Source organism: Sebastes umbrosus, chromosome 5, assembly GCF_015220745.1.
Source record: "Sebastes umbrosus isolate fSebUmb1 chromosome 5, fSebUmb1.pri, whole genome shotgun sequence".
Taxonomy (NCBI): Eukaryota; Metazoa; Chordata; class Actinopteri; order Perciformes; family Sebastidae; genus Sebastes; species Sebastes umbrosus.
In genome coordinates this window covers 23299032-23311930 of record NC_051273.1, presented here as the reverse complement: position 1 = coordinate 23311930, position 12899 = coordinate 23299032, and the positions used below count along the sequence as shown (strand labels likewise).

General features: G+C 33.3%; 1 long non-coding RNA gene across 10 annotated transcripts in view; it reads left to right on the top strand.

Moving 5' to 3' along the window:
* The first annotated feature begins 3895 nt into the window (after positions 1-3895).
* LOC119488265 overlaps positions 3896-12899 on the top strand; it is a 58397-nt gene continuing 49393 nt past the window's right edge. For 3 of the 10 annotated variants that reach the window (XR_005206909.1, XR_005206907.1, XR_005206906.1), the window contains exons 1-3: positions 3897-4132; positions 6549-6682; positions 6888-6991. This is a non-coding gene — a long non-coding RNA (uncharacterized LOC119488265). Of the gene's footprint in view, positions 4133-4399; positions 4521-6548; positions 6683-6887; positions 6992-12789; positions 12844-12899 lie in introns of those variants that run through there. The other 7 variants (XR_005206910.1, XR_005206912.1, XR_005206911.1 and 4 more) reach the window with 5 other exon arrangements.

Below are 12899 nucleotides of genomic sequence, written 5' to 3'. Positions count from 1 at the left end.
CTTTATGTACATTTTACTGATAATACTCTAGTAGTTTTACTCAAATAGAATTTTGAGTGCAAGACTTTTAGTATTTTTACTGTGTGGTATTGTTACTTTTACTTAAGTAAAGGATCTGAGTACTTTTTCCACCACTTATAAGTGCATGAAATGGTCAAATTTCCTTGTGAGTAACGCTCATTACACAGATTAGTTTTGGCCATTTCAATTCATCGATGAATTGAAATGGAAATGATGAAATGATCATTTCATCATTTTCTTTCCATCCCTGCATTTTTTATGTATTTACTTTATGTTTTATAAAGGGCAGCCCTTTCAGACTACACAAATAGCCATTTGATATATTATATTACATCATATTTGAATGCCAGAGCAGATGTTTTACAAGACAGATGGAAAATGTTTACTGCTGAAGTTTAAAACCACACAACGAGATAAAGCTTAGATATGAGGGGAAACTGTTAGCGCCTAGGCTTTCTATACCACCAAGAGGAAGGTAAAATATCTTGCAAAGCAATCACAGAAAGCATCTGAGCATTAATATGCTCACCACAGTCACTCACACCAGAGCTCATGTGTGCAGAAGTTAATCACGGAAGAACTCTGGGCCATGATTCACGTTAGAAATGCTCATTTTTTTTATTATAAGCATGAACATGGATTTAAACACTGAATTAAAGGGTAGGTTCATATTTTTCAAGTCTGTCTTAAAAAAAACAATACTGACTTGCCCATATGTACTGTACATCGTAATACTTATTCAATGTAAGAGATTTAAAATCCACAGTCCTTTTTCTGTGTTCAGACAATATGATGGAGTAAAGAAGGATCTTGTATTTCTTATTTTGTATTTCTAAGATACCCACTTGATTTGCCTAATTCTTGAACTATTTTTTGCACAGATAGAGGACTGTAGATTTTGTTGAGAGGAGAAAAAATTACAACAACCAAAACTGTTTTTATGTGGGCTATATCTGGGCATGTGGCCATTATTTTGACTTGGAAAGAGTGATGGTGGTAGAATGACACACAGGCTCCAGTCACACTCACAGGTAGTGGTAGTGGAACAAGTATGTGGACGCCCCTGTCTAGATTAGACTAATTATGTAGTCCCATGTTAGTTTCTCAGTTTCAATTAATGCCCCTGAAAATTGGGCTTCAAATTATTAAAGTATTTCTCTACAACATTAAATAAACAACATCAAAGTTAAATAAAAAAAAAAAACATTTTTAGGTATTATTTATTAAAAGTTGAACATCAGATTCTGACCCAAATGTTTTCTCAAATCATGATTTTTACACTAAAGTATACGTAACATCATCTTTTTTCAAACTGAAACCAGTGACATGAGCATGAGTAACTACACTTCTAAATTTGAAGTTTTTATTTTGAAATTATTTACCGGAAGTGGGAGTATAGTATAATGTCTGCATTGATGCCGCTTTTACTAATTTAGCAGTTCCTGGCTGTCACCACCAGAGGGCAGCAAACATGTGAGTTTATATAGTCAACATAGAGATAGACTCAGGAACTGCTAATGCTTAAAAATATATACATTATTCCGTTTAAACAACTGGTAAATACAAATATAAACATTATTCAGGTTAAACAACTGTTAAAAAAAAATACATGTTGCTAACTTGACCTGTGTATTTAAAATCATGAGTTTTAATGTCCTTCAGTGGTCACAGGAAAGAACTGCATCATAGAATTCATCACGCTAGCATCATTGCAGACTTTAGTTGGAATAATACAGTTATCAATACTGATTATAATCTTTAAAAGGTATCAATAATACATTAATATGTGACTTACTTTGTTATAAAACAAATATTATATTTTATATATATATATATATATTATCAAGCTAGTACAATTGCAGACTTCCTACTAATTATATTCTTTAGAGGTATTAATAAGACATCTCGTGTTCATAATAGTATCTGTATTTCTAATGAATACTTTATTGTACCTTTTTTTTTTTTTACCTTAGATTTAACAGCAGTGTTTTTTTGTTAATCACTTGCATCTTCTCATCAACACAATATGTGGGGATGTTGTGCTTCTTTTACCTTAAGTGTACAGAACAATCCCTAAAAAAAAAATACTCTGTATAGCATTAAATAATTACACTAAATATCATGTTTTTGACATGTTATTATTGCTTATGGTCTATCATTGCCATGATGACTACACACTGCCCCCCTGCGGTGACCACGGACTACTACACGTCCTTAAATTTGAAAGAATTTACCGGAAGTGTGAGTATACTATAATGCCTGCATCGACGCTATTTTGACTAATTTAGCAGTTCCTTACAGTCACCACTAGAGGGCAGCAAACACTCGTGATTTTAAATACAGACATAAATACACACAAAAAGATATACAAATATATATATATATAAATACATATATATATATATATGTAAATATATATATAAAATATACATATATATATATATAAAAAATATACAAATATACAAATAAATAAAATATACAAATATATATATAAAAATACATATATATATATAAAATATACAAATACACACACAAAAAATATACAAATACATATACAAAAATATAAAAAATAAATATATAAAAATACATATATATATAAAAAATACACAAATATATAAAATATAAAATATACAAATAAATAAAATATACAAATATATATATATAAAAATACATATATATAAATATATGAAAATATAAAATATATATATAAAAATACATATATATGAAATACACAAATATATAAAATATAAAATATACAAATAAATAAAATATACAAATATTTAAAATATAATATATACAAATATATATACAAATATATAAAATATAATATATATATATATATAAATACATATATATATTTAAAATATACAAATATATAAATTATAAAATATACAAATATATATATACAAAATAAACAAATATATATATAAAAATACATATATATATATAAAATACACAAATATATAAAATATAAAATATACAAATAAATAAATATACAAATATATATATAAAAATACATATATATAAATATAAAATATATATATAAAAATACATATATATATATATATAATACACAAATATATAAAATATACAAATAAATAAAATATACAAATATTTAAAATATAATATATACAAATATATATACAAATATATAAAATATTATATATATATAAATACATATATATATATAAAATATACAAATATATAAAATATACAAATAAATAAAATATGCAAATATATATATATATAAAAATATATATATAAATATAAAATATATATATATAAATACATATATATATAAAATATAATATATATATATAATATTATATATATATAAAATACATATATATATAAAATACACAAATATATAAAATATAAAATATACAAATAAATAAAATATACAAATATATATATATAAAAATACATATATATAAATATATGAAAATATAAAATATATATATAAAAATACATATATATATATGAAATACACAAATATATAAAATATAAAATATACAAATAAATAAAATATACAAATATTTAAAATATAATATATACAAATATATATATACAAATATATAAAATATAATATATATATATAAATACATATATATATTTAAAATATAATATATATATATAATATTATATATATATATAAAATACATATATATATAAAATATAAAAATATAAAAATATAAAATATACAAATATATAAAATATAATAACAACAAATATACATATATGTATATTTTTGTGTGTGTATTTATGTCTTATGTGTGTACACGTCTGTGTATGTTGAACATCTTTATTTTGAAAGAATTCACAGGAAGTGTGTACAGTATGTTATAACGTCTGCTTTTGACGCCATGGTGACTAATTTAGCAGTTGCTTGGTGTCACCACTAGAGGGCAGCTAACACTCAGCTTATAATTAAAATTACATGTCACTAACTTGACCTGAGTATTTAAATATTAAATATTAATATTTTATTGTCCAACTTGTTGTTTACTATCCTTTCCTGTTGACGGAAAGCTCCTCCAACGGCGGCTCAAAGAAGACAACGGAGACATTATTGGAGCAGCCACGAACACAACTTTAGACAAAACAACAAAAGGTAAAACACATAATTCATGTTTTTTTATAGCTGTATAAAGTGAAGTTCATTTTGATCTCTTCTTCGGTTGAGTTTTGGTCGTAAAACCGTTTTAAACTGTGGTCTCTCAGCTTTAAGAACGACATTATCGTGTTGTGCCGGTGTTACGGTGAAGTCTGTTACCCCGTCGAATAGTGTCCCCTCCTGTTTGTATCCAATCGGCAGTTAGGGTTACGGATAAGGGTTGCTTCCGGTGTGTGTAACGGGGAAACACGTACCGACGGGAAACAAGTATTCACCATAGCACCTGTTGCATTAATTAGCACAATCACTAGCTGTGTGCTCATTGAGTTGCTTGGTGTTGGAAGTGTGTTTCGTTCAGGTAAAACTAGTTAACATGAGCTTTTAGGTGAGTTTCTTCACATTATGTGTGTGTCCAGGGTGAATATGTTGCTAAATGTTTAACATGTTATCTGGTGTTTGTTTGTATGGTGGTTCAAGAGGATGCAGTGCTCCTATAACTGTGACTTTACTTTTATCATAAACTAAAAAAAACACACCATGTCATTTAAACAACAGTTTTAACTACAAAGCCCATGAAGTCATTGTTTTGTATTTTGTTTGTTAAATATTTGTTAGATATTTGGACCCATCTGGACACCTTTTTTCTCTCATTTTAACCTTTTAACTCTTTGACATTCAAATCCAACCCCTGACTGTCACATTTGTATTTACAAAATCGAATGCAGAAATTTACACATTTTGGATTTAAAGTGTTATTAGATTTTCATTTAAATAAATGTCTCTTAATTTGCTATCTATAGCCAAGTGAGGTAACACAATGGTGATTGAGCACACTGGTGAAAGTGCTGCAATATTTATGTATTTGCAGTGTTGTGGAAATGTGTCTGTGGTGACATTACTGGGTAAAAAGGCTGTTTTTTATTACAGTTTTTCTCCATTGTATATAAACAAAAAACAAAATGGAAACATTGAGGCTCAAGAACATAGAAATGAAAGTTTTTTGTTCTATTTCTAAGCTCATGTATCAACAAAAAGACCCCAGACTCCTGAACTCTGAGAACAATTTCATAGTTTTCACTTAAATAGAAATTCTAAATCAACCAGGACTGAAATCTTAAGGATTGCCACTTTAATTAAAGGTACTATGTGTAACAATTTATATGTATTAATTGCTTTATATTGCCAATGTGTTTAAATTTTGTAACATAACTTAAAAACTGAGACCTTCGTCGACCTTTTCGGTTACCTATAACATCCTGTGGACTGATCTATTCTATGTAAAGGACTCGGGACTGTTTTAGCCGGGAAAATCCAAAGAATATGACGTTTATGCGTGCTCCCGAGTGCCTTGCATCTCTTCAGCTCCCCTAAAGTGCCAACATAATGCAGCTAACTTGGCAAAACACTGTCTTGAGTGCTTAAGCTAAGGTTGGTCAGCTTGGATCTGCTTAGTTTCTTCATAACATTAGCTGATAAAGTAATTTGCAAACTGCAAGCTAGTTAGTATCATGGAGCCAATGGTAAAAATAAAATAAAATATAGGAACATTACAGAACATTATGCAAGGGATAATGCCAGACGAGCTGTCCATTATCAGGAATTAACGGATGACGTGGAGGGTTGTCAGGATGCTAACTACAGTTCAGCAGTCACAGGTGTCATTAATAACAAGGTTCTTCTGAAAGTTACATATAGTACCTTTTTAAATCCTCCTAATACATGTTCAGATCAAGTACATTTTGAAAAATGTGGTTAACTACTTGGTTACGTTTAGGAAAAGATCATGGTTTGGCTGAAAACAAGGATAATTACGATACCTACGTATGTTAAGTTATCAACTTAAATAAATCAGTTGTTGACTTTTGGTTTCAAACAGGACATGAACAGTGCTCTCCTAGGTGAAAGTCCTGTATTTGTTTGAACTGTTCATCCACCCCGTCCTCCTCCCTACGTGGACTTTCTCGCTCTTTATACTACGTCAGCTGAATACCAGAGCACTTTCACTTAACATTTTCACTTAAATAGAAAATCTAAATCAACCAGGACTGGAATCTTATATCATTTCACAAATCATATATTTAACTTCATGTACAGGTAGGACCTACTTACAAACACTGCAACAAAGCCAACAACCATATGTAACCATGTGCAGATTAAAACATTAATATTAATAATGAAATACTGGTGAAAAATAGCATTTTAATAGGAAACGTGTGCATGTATTTACTGTGTATCAACTCAAGCTTTTCTCATGCAGTTTATATTTACGCCACCAGAGGGCGCCAACGTATCATCTATGTTTATTTCACACCTGCAGCTCCTGTCCCCCTTTTCTACCCACTTCAGTTTGTAAGGGCCAAATATTAATACAATTTGTTTTATTGTCCCACTTGTTATTTACGATCCTGTCTAGCTGGAGGAAGACCGTGTGCAAAGCTCCTGCCATGCAAATGAATACAGACGGCTGGAATCGACTCAACATTGTAGAAGCCATTAGCAGCGTTGATGTGCCCTCGAACACAACTGTTGACCGCCAAAACAGCAAAGGTAAGACATAAGTTATGGTTATGGCTGTTTAAAGTGAAGTTTTTTTTTTCTTCTTTGGGTTCAGTGAGACTTGGTTGAGGAGTGATGAGACTTTAACTGTTGCCGGAGCTAAATGTCATTTATATCACAAGAACTTTCTCTGTTCACGCATCTGTTCAGCTCAGATCATCCTAACTGTTTTTTCTTTGTGTTTTGTGAAATGCAGCCAGCAACTCACTGGTAAAAGACACCGTGGCAGATAGTAATGCAACTTCAACTTGAGGTGGGCACAGCTGGAAACTACACAAGGTCACCAACCTTCATGTACAGGTAGGACCTACTTACAAACACTGCAACAAAGCCAACAACCATATGTAACCATGTGCAGATCAAGGCATGTCAAGTTTATTTCTATAGCACATTGCAGCGACAAGGCAACTGAAGGCGCTTTACATAAAACATTTAAAGCATCAAAACAAAGTGCAAAAAAAACATCCAAGAATTAAAAATCCAAGAGAACAGAAAATAAAAACAAGCTAAATAGAATAAGACAGGTATAAAATGCAGTATTAAAAGTTACAGTGCAGTTTAAGAAATTATTTGATAAAAAGCAGCAGCAAACGGAAAAGTCGTCAGCCTTTGTTTAAAAGAATTGCAGGTTTATTGAAAATAATAATAAATTTAATAAATAATAAAATACTGGTACAAAGTATGAATAGTCAATCGTATTTTTTAAATTGTTTTACATAGAAAACACATGTATTTATGTGTATCAATTCAAACTTTTCTCATGCAGTTTATCTTTACGCCACCAGATGGTGTCAGACTATCAGGTATGTTAATTGGACGCCAAGTGCTCATTTCACCCTTTTTCAACCCTCTTGAGTTTGTAAGGACCACAAATTCAGAACTATTCAAAATATCCAGAGCTATAGTTAAGATGATGAACATCAAATATTAATACAATATGTGTTGTTTAACTGGGAGAGATTCCCACGTGTTGTTTACTATCCTGTAGCACAAGCTGTTAGTCAGAGTTCAGTGTTACCTTTTTTAATGCCTAGCAGCTACTTCTATCTGAAAATGAGAAGGTCATGTGAAGGTCAGCTTAACATTAGGCTGCTTTTATTATTTTAAACATTCAATTGTGGCTTTGACGTTTGATTTAAAGTGTCAGCCTGGTGTATAAAGGGGGTTTAATGTTGTTTTAATTGTTGACATTGCAGAGCTGTCAATAGTTAAGGTCTTGCAATAAACAATTGTTCCTAACCCTAAACGTCAGTCCAGTACAATACACCATGTAGTCGACTACATGTACATTTACAATCCCCTCCAAAACCATTGGAACAACGAGGCCAATTTCTTTTATTTTTGCTGTACACTGAAAACATTTGGGTTTGACATCAAAAGATGAACATGAGACAAGAGATCAGGATTTCAGCTTCTATTTCCAGGTATTTACATCTAGATCTGTTAAAAAAAAACTTAGAAGATAGCATCGTTTGTAACGGAACACCACATTTTTAGGTTAAAATAGATTAAAGTGAATAATATTTAGTTGAAAATCCTTTGCTTGCAATAACTGCATCAAGCCTGCGACCCATTGACATCACCAAACTTTGGCATTCTTCTTTTCCAGGCTTTCCCCGCAGCCTCTTTCAGTTGTTGTTTGTTTCGGGGGGGTTTCTCTCTTCAGTCTCCTCTTTAGCAGGTAAAATGCAAATGGGTTTAAGTCTGGAGATTGACTCCTTGGTTGTTTTGGCAGCGTGTTTTGGGTCATTGTCTTGCTGCATGATGAAGGATCTCCCGATCAGTTTGGTTGCATCTTTCTTTAAATTGGCAGACAAAATGTTTCTGTAGACTTCAGAGTTCCTCTTGCTGCTGCCATCATGTGTTACATCATCAATGAGCCCGTTTCAGAAGAAGCCATGCAAGCCCCAAGCCATGACATGACCTCCACCGTGTTTCACAGATGTGTGTTTGGGATCATGAGCAGATCCTTTCTTTCTCCACACATTAGCCTTTCCATCACTTTGGTAAGGGTTAATCTTTGTCTCATCAGTCCATAAAACTTTGTCCCACAACTTTTGAGCCTCATCTCTGTACTTTTTTTGGCAAATTCCAATCTGTGCTTCCTCTTTTTATTGCTTGGATCTTCTGGTGTAGCCTCTGTACTTTTGTTCCTGAAGTCTTCTGCGAACGGTGGATTCCTGGCTTCCTTCACTCGTTTCCCTGTGGAGGTTGTTGGTGATGTCACTGACAGCTGTTTTAGGGTTTTTCTTGACAGCTCTCACTAGGGATGTCATGGGAACCGAGTACCAAGTCGATGCAAAAATTCGAAAAACATGACGGTACTCGTTTTTCCGCATTATGGAAGGTACCGTACGATGCCTGGGAAATTAATACCCACCAAGCACCAAATGCAGCTGCGTCTGTCCTCTCTCTGTCAGAGTTTGACACACAACAGCACCATGCAGCAGCAAAATTCAGAGATGCAGAGATCCTTTATGTTCAAAAAGAGGATTCACTCTTGGGGGGAAAAAAACTGAAATGAACTGAAGAAACTGAATTTCTATCTTTTGTTGCTTATTGCTAAATCTCTGAAAAGTGGTGTTTTTTTGTTTTTATTGAACTCTGGACTCTCTATTTCCAGTAAATGTTATTGGGACTTGCATTTGATTATCTTACACTTAAAGCTTCAGTAGGCAGTATATATTTTTGGCATCATTGGGCAAAACTTCCATAATAACCTTTCAGCATATTGTAATTCAAATGTTCTGAGAGAAAACTAGACTTCTGCTCCTCCTCGTGGCTCTATTTTCAGACTTTAGAAAATCTAGCCCGTGACGGGAGACTTTGGCCAATCACAGGTCATTTCATTGAGAGAGCGTTCCTATTGGCTGTGCTCTGGTCATGTGACCGGAACTTGGCGTTCCTTCAACAGATTTTACAATGGCGGCGTTGTCACAAACTTTCTCATTTTACAGCTAAACCGTGCACTACGGTGAGAAATAGGCATTAACGTAACAGATTATTGATTCATATTTGATCAGCGCGGCCTAGTTTGACCGTTTGATTGGAGTTCGCGAGTGATGACAGCCGGCTCTCATAGACGGCAGATGGACAGCAGACCTCAGATCAGCTCTTGCTGCTTATTTTCCTGCGGTCTGTAAAATTCTGCAGATGCCGTTAGGAGCACCGGAGGACACGGAGGCACATGATTTTTTTTCAGGTTACTTGTTTCATGAACTACTGTCACGATATAGTGTATTTTTAATCATATTTGCTCCAATTTCGCCTACTTCGGCTTTAACTCCCCAGATCCACTTAGTTTGAAACAATCCAACAGCATCCAATCAAGTTTCAGGAGAAAACCATGAGGAACTAATGTTATGTTACTGAGCACCAGTTGGATCCAGTTACTCTGCTGTTAAAATGACATGGCTTGTTTAGGACTTGAGACCTGACTTGGGACTTGAGTGCACAAACTTGCAAAACAATGACTTAGTCCCACATCTGGTAGCTTATGATTTCTGGTCTTGTAACATCCCTAGCTCTCACAATGTTTCTGTCATCAACTGCTGATGTTTTCCTTGACGTCTGTTGCTCAGAACACCGGTGGTTTCTTTCTTCTTTTTCTTTCTAATTTTTTTTTTTTTTTTTTGAATTTCCTTTTTATTTCCTTTCAACAGGTACAGTTGTACAGCACAGTCACATGTTTTGACATAACACAGCAGGGTCACGTGTCCTTAAGAGGCAGTCCGTGAGCCTAAGCATCCCCACAATGTCCCCACCTTGCTCCACTAAGTAGGAATGAGCAGCACTCTTCGTCCATAGGCCCAGAGAATACACAGATGTACAGGGAGGAAAAACAAAATCCCTACCCCCACTCACACTAGGCGAGAAGATAAGTATAAACAAGTAAACAGTGATAAAAAAATCACAAACAAGAGAAATAAATACATAAATGAATAGAAGACTAAAAAATGAAAAATCCCCAGATTGTGATATATTCATTTAGTTCGCATCAATTAAGAAAAATTAGGATTTTGGGGACCACTTAGTTAAGAATACATCCGTCCTTAGTTGTAACCTTGCAGTGATGTTTTCCATTTAGTAAACCTCTTTAACCTTCTCCCTCCATTGTGTTACTGAGTAGTGTTCATCTCCAGTTCCCATTTTTCTTTAATGTCCAAGCTGTTATCCATTAGTTCTTCTTGTAATATCTTGTATATATATGATATGATCTTCTTTTTAATAGTCCCTTTAATTGTTAACATAAAGAAATGTTCTATGTTAGATGGTGATGTAGGTTTCTTTCTTCTTCGGGACATTCCAAATGGTTGTAATGGCTCATATGTACAATCATTACAATCATTGGTTAAGATCAGTGATTGTGCAATCATTGTTCCCGATCAATGATTGTGCAATCATTGTTCCCGATTAGTGATTGTGCAATCATTGTTCATGATCAATGATTGTGCAATCATTGGTCATATGATTGCTCAATGATTGAGCAATCTTTGGTCATGATGCAATGGCTCTGATAGATTTTTCATCTTCTCTCAGCTTCAAAATTGCTTGCTTTTCTCCATAAACAGCTCATTAGTCTTCATGTTGGTTACACCTTCTTTTTAAATATAAAAGCAGTCTGCACAGGCAAAACCCAAAGCTGAAACTGAGAATAGACTTTCAGCGCTAGTTATTGTTTGAATAAACAATGTAATGGGACACACCTGGGCAACAAATAACACCCGCCAGTCACATGTTCCAATAATCTTGCTCACTTGGGTTCAAACAAACGATGCTATCTTCTAAGTTTTTTTTAACAGATCCAGATGTAAATACCTGGAAATAGAAGCTGAAATCCTGATCTCTTGTCTCATGTTCATCTTTTGATGCCAAACCCAAATGTTTTCAGTGTACAGCAAAAATAAAGGAATTGGCCTCGCTGTTTCAATTGTTTTAAAGGGGACTGTATAAGATATAAAACGCTGTGTTGTCAGTAAACACCTTAAGATTACACATGTAGTTGGACATTTGCACATGGAAGATAAACTTTTGCCAATTAGTGACACAAATGAGATATCTTGTGTCAAAATATTCTTCGTACACACATTGCACTCTTCCAGTTTCTGCAGTGAATTATTTTACTGTTTTTGCCCCTTTTTATGTGTGTTTCGGCTCATTCTTTTTATCTGACGTTGCTGAAGCTAAATGTATTAGACAACCTACATTTACAATTGGTTAAAACAGGCTAATGCAAATAAATAGTCATAAGAAACAAGAAGCCAACATGAATGGTGTTACTTCAACTGACTGAAAATCTTTAGGAGCGTATTTCTCAGTCACTGAAATAACCATCTATGTATGTATTTAAAATTATTTTAATTTAACTGTTAAAATTATTTATTATATTTAAAATGCACTTCCTAATTCTTAGGAGTGACACATTCATCTTTGGGAGACCCTGTGCAGTTTATACATTTAGAAATAGCTTAATTTGTCATTACATGATATCTTCTTTTATTGTTCCTCCTTCACAATCACCAAGTGTCTTGTATTTCATAACCCTGCCGATATAATCATAAGTATTGCATTTCTGTGTTGAATCTTTCTGAAATGTGTCGGGTTACAATAACGTTAGAGGTGTTGATTATTGTTAGTCCACAAACAACAAATTACTGCCAGAAATAGACGGATGTGTTGCAGCAGACTGTGATGAATTGTGGGATACACTTTGTTCCGATTACCTCTCCACAGTGGTATTAGGATAAGTGCGGGTCGAGTGTCATTCATGTTGATTACGCACTCACTTAAATGGTGCTCCACATCACAAGTGTGGGTGTTTAAACAGACACTGGCTGTATCCAAAATAATGTATTATTCACGATTTAGTTTAGTTCATTGTAGAGCTGTCTGAAGTCTCTTATTATACTTATTACTTATTATACTCTTTATGATGGAACCAAACTAGGTGTGTCGCGATATACCGGTTTTAACAAGACTTTAAAACCGAGTACATGTCTGGACCGTGACGGTCAGTCTGTGAATTTGTGGCTAAATTGTTACACTAATAGTCAGTGGTCATGTCTATAAAGTTAAATCCAGCGGTACATGTCCACCAGGCCCGGCGAGGACACTAGGGGACGCGCTGCTCCACTCAACTGGCCGTTCAAGCGGTGAGTTTCAAACAGGAAACAACATGGAGGCCTGCTCGTAAACTCTCTGTTATTCC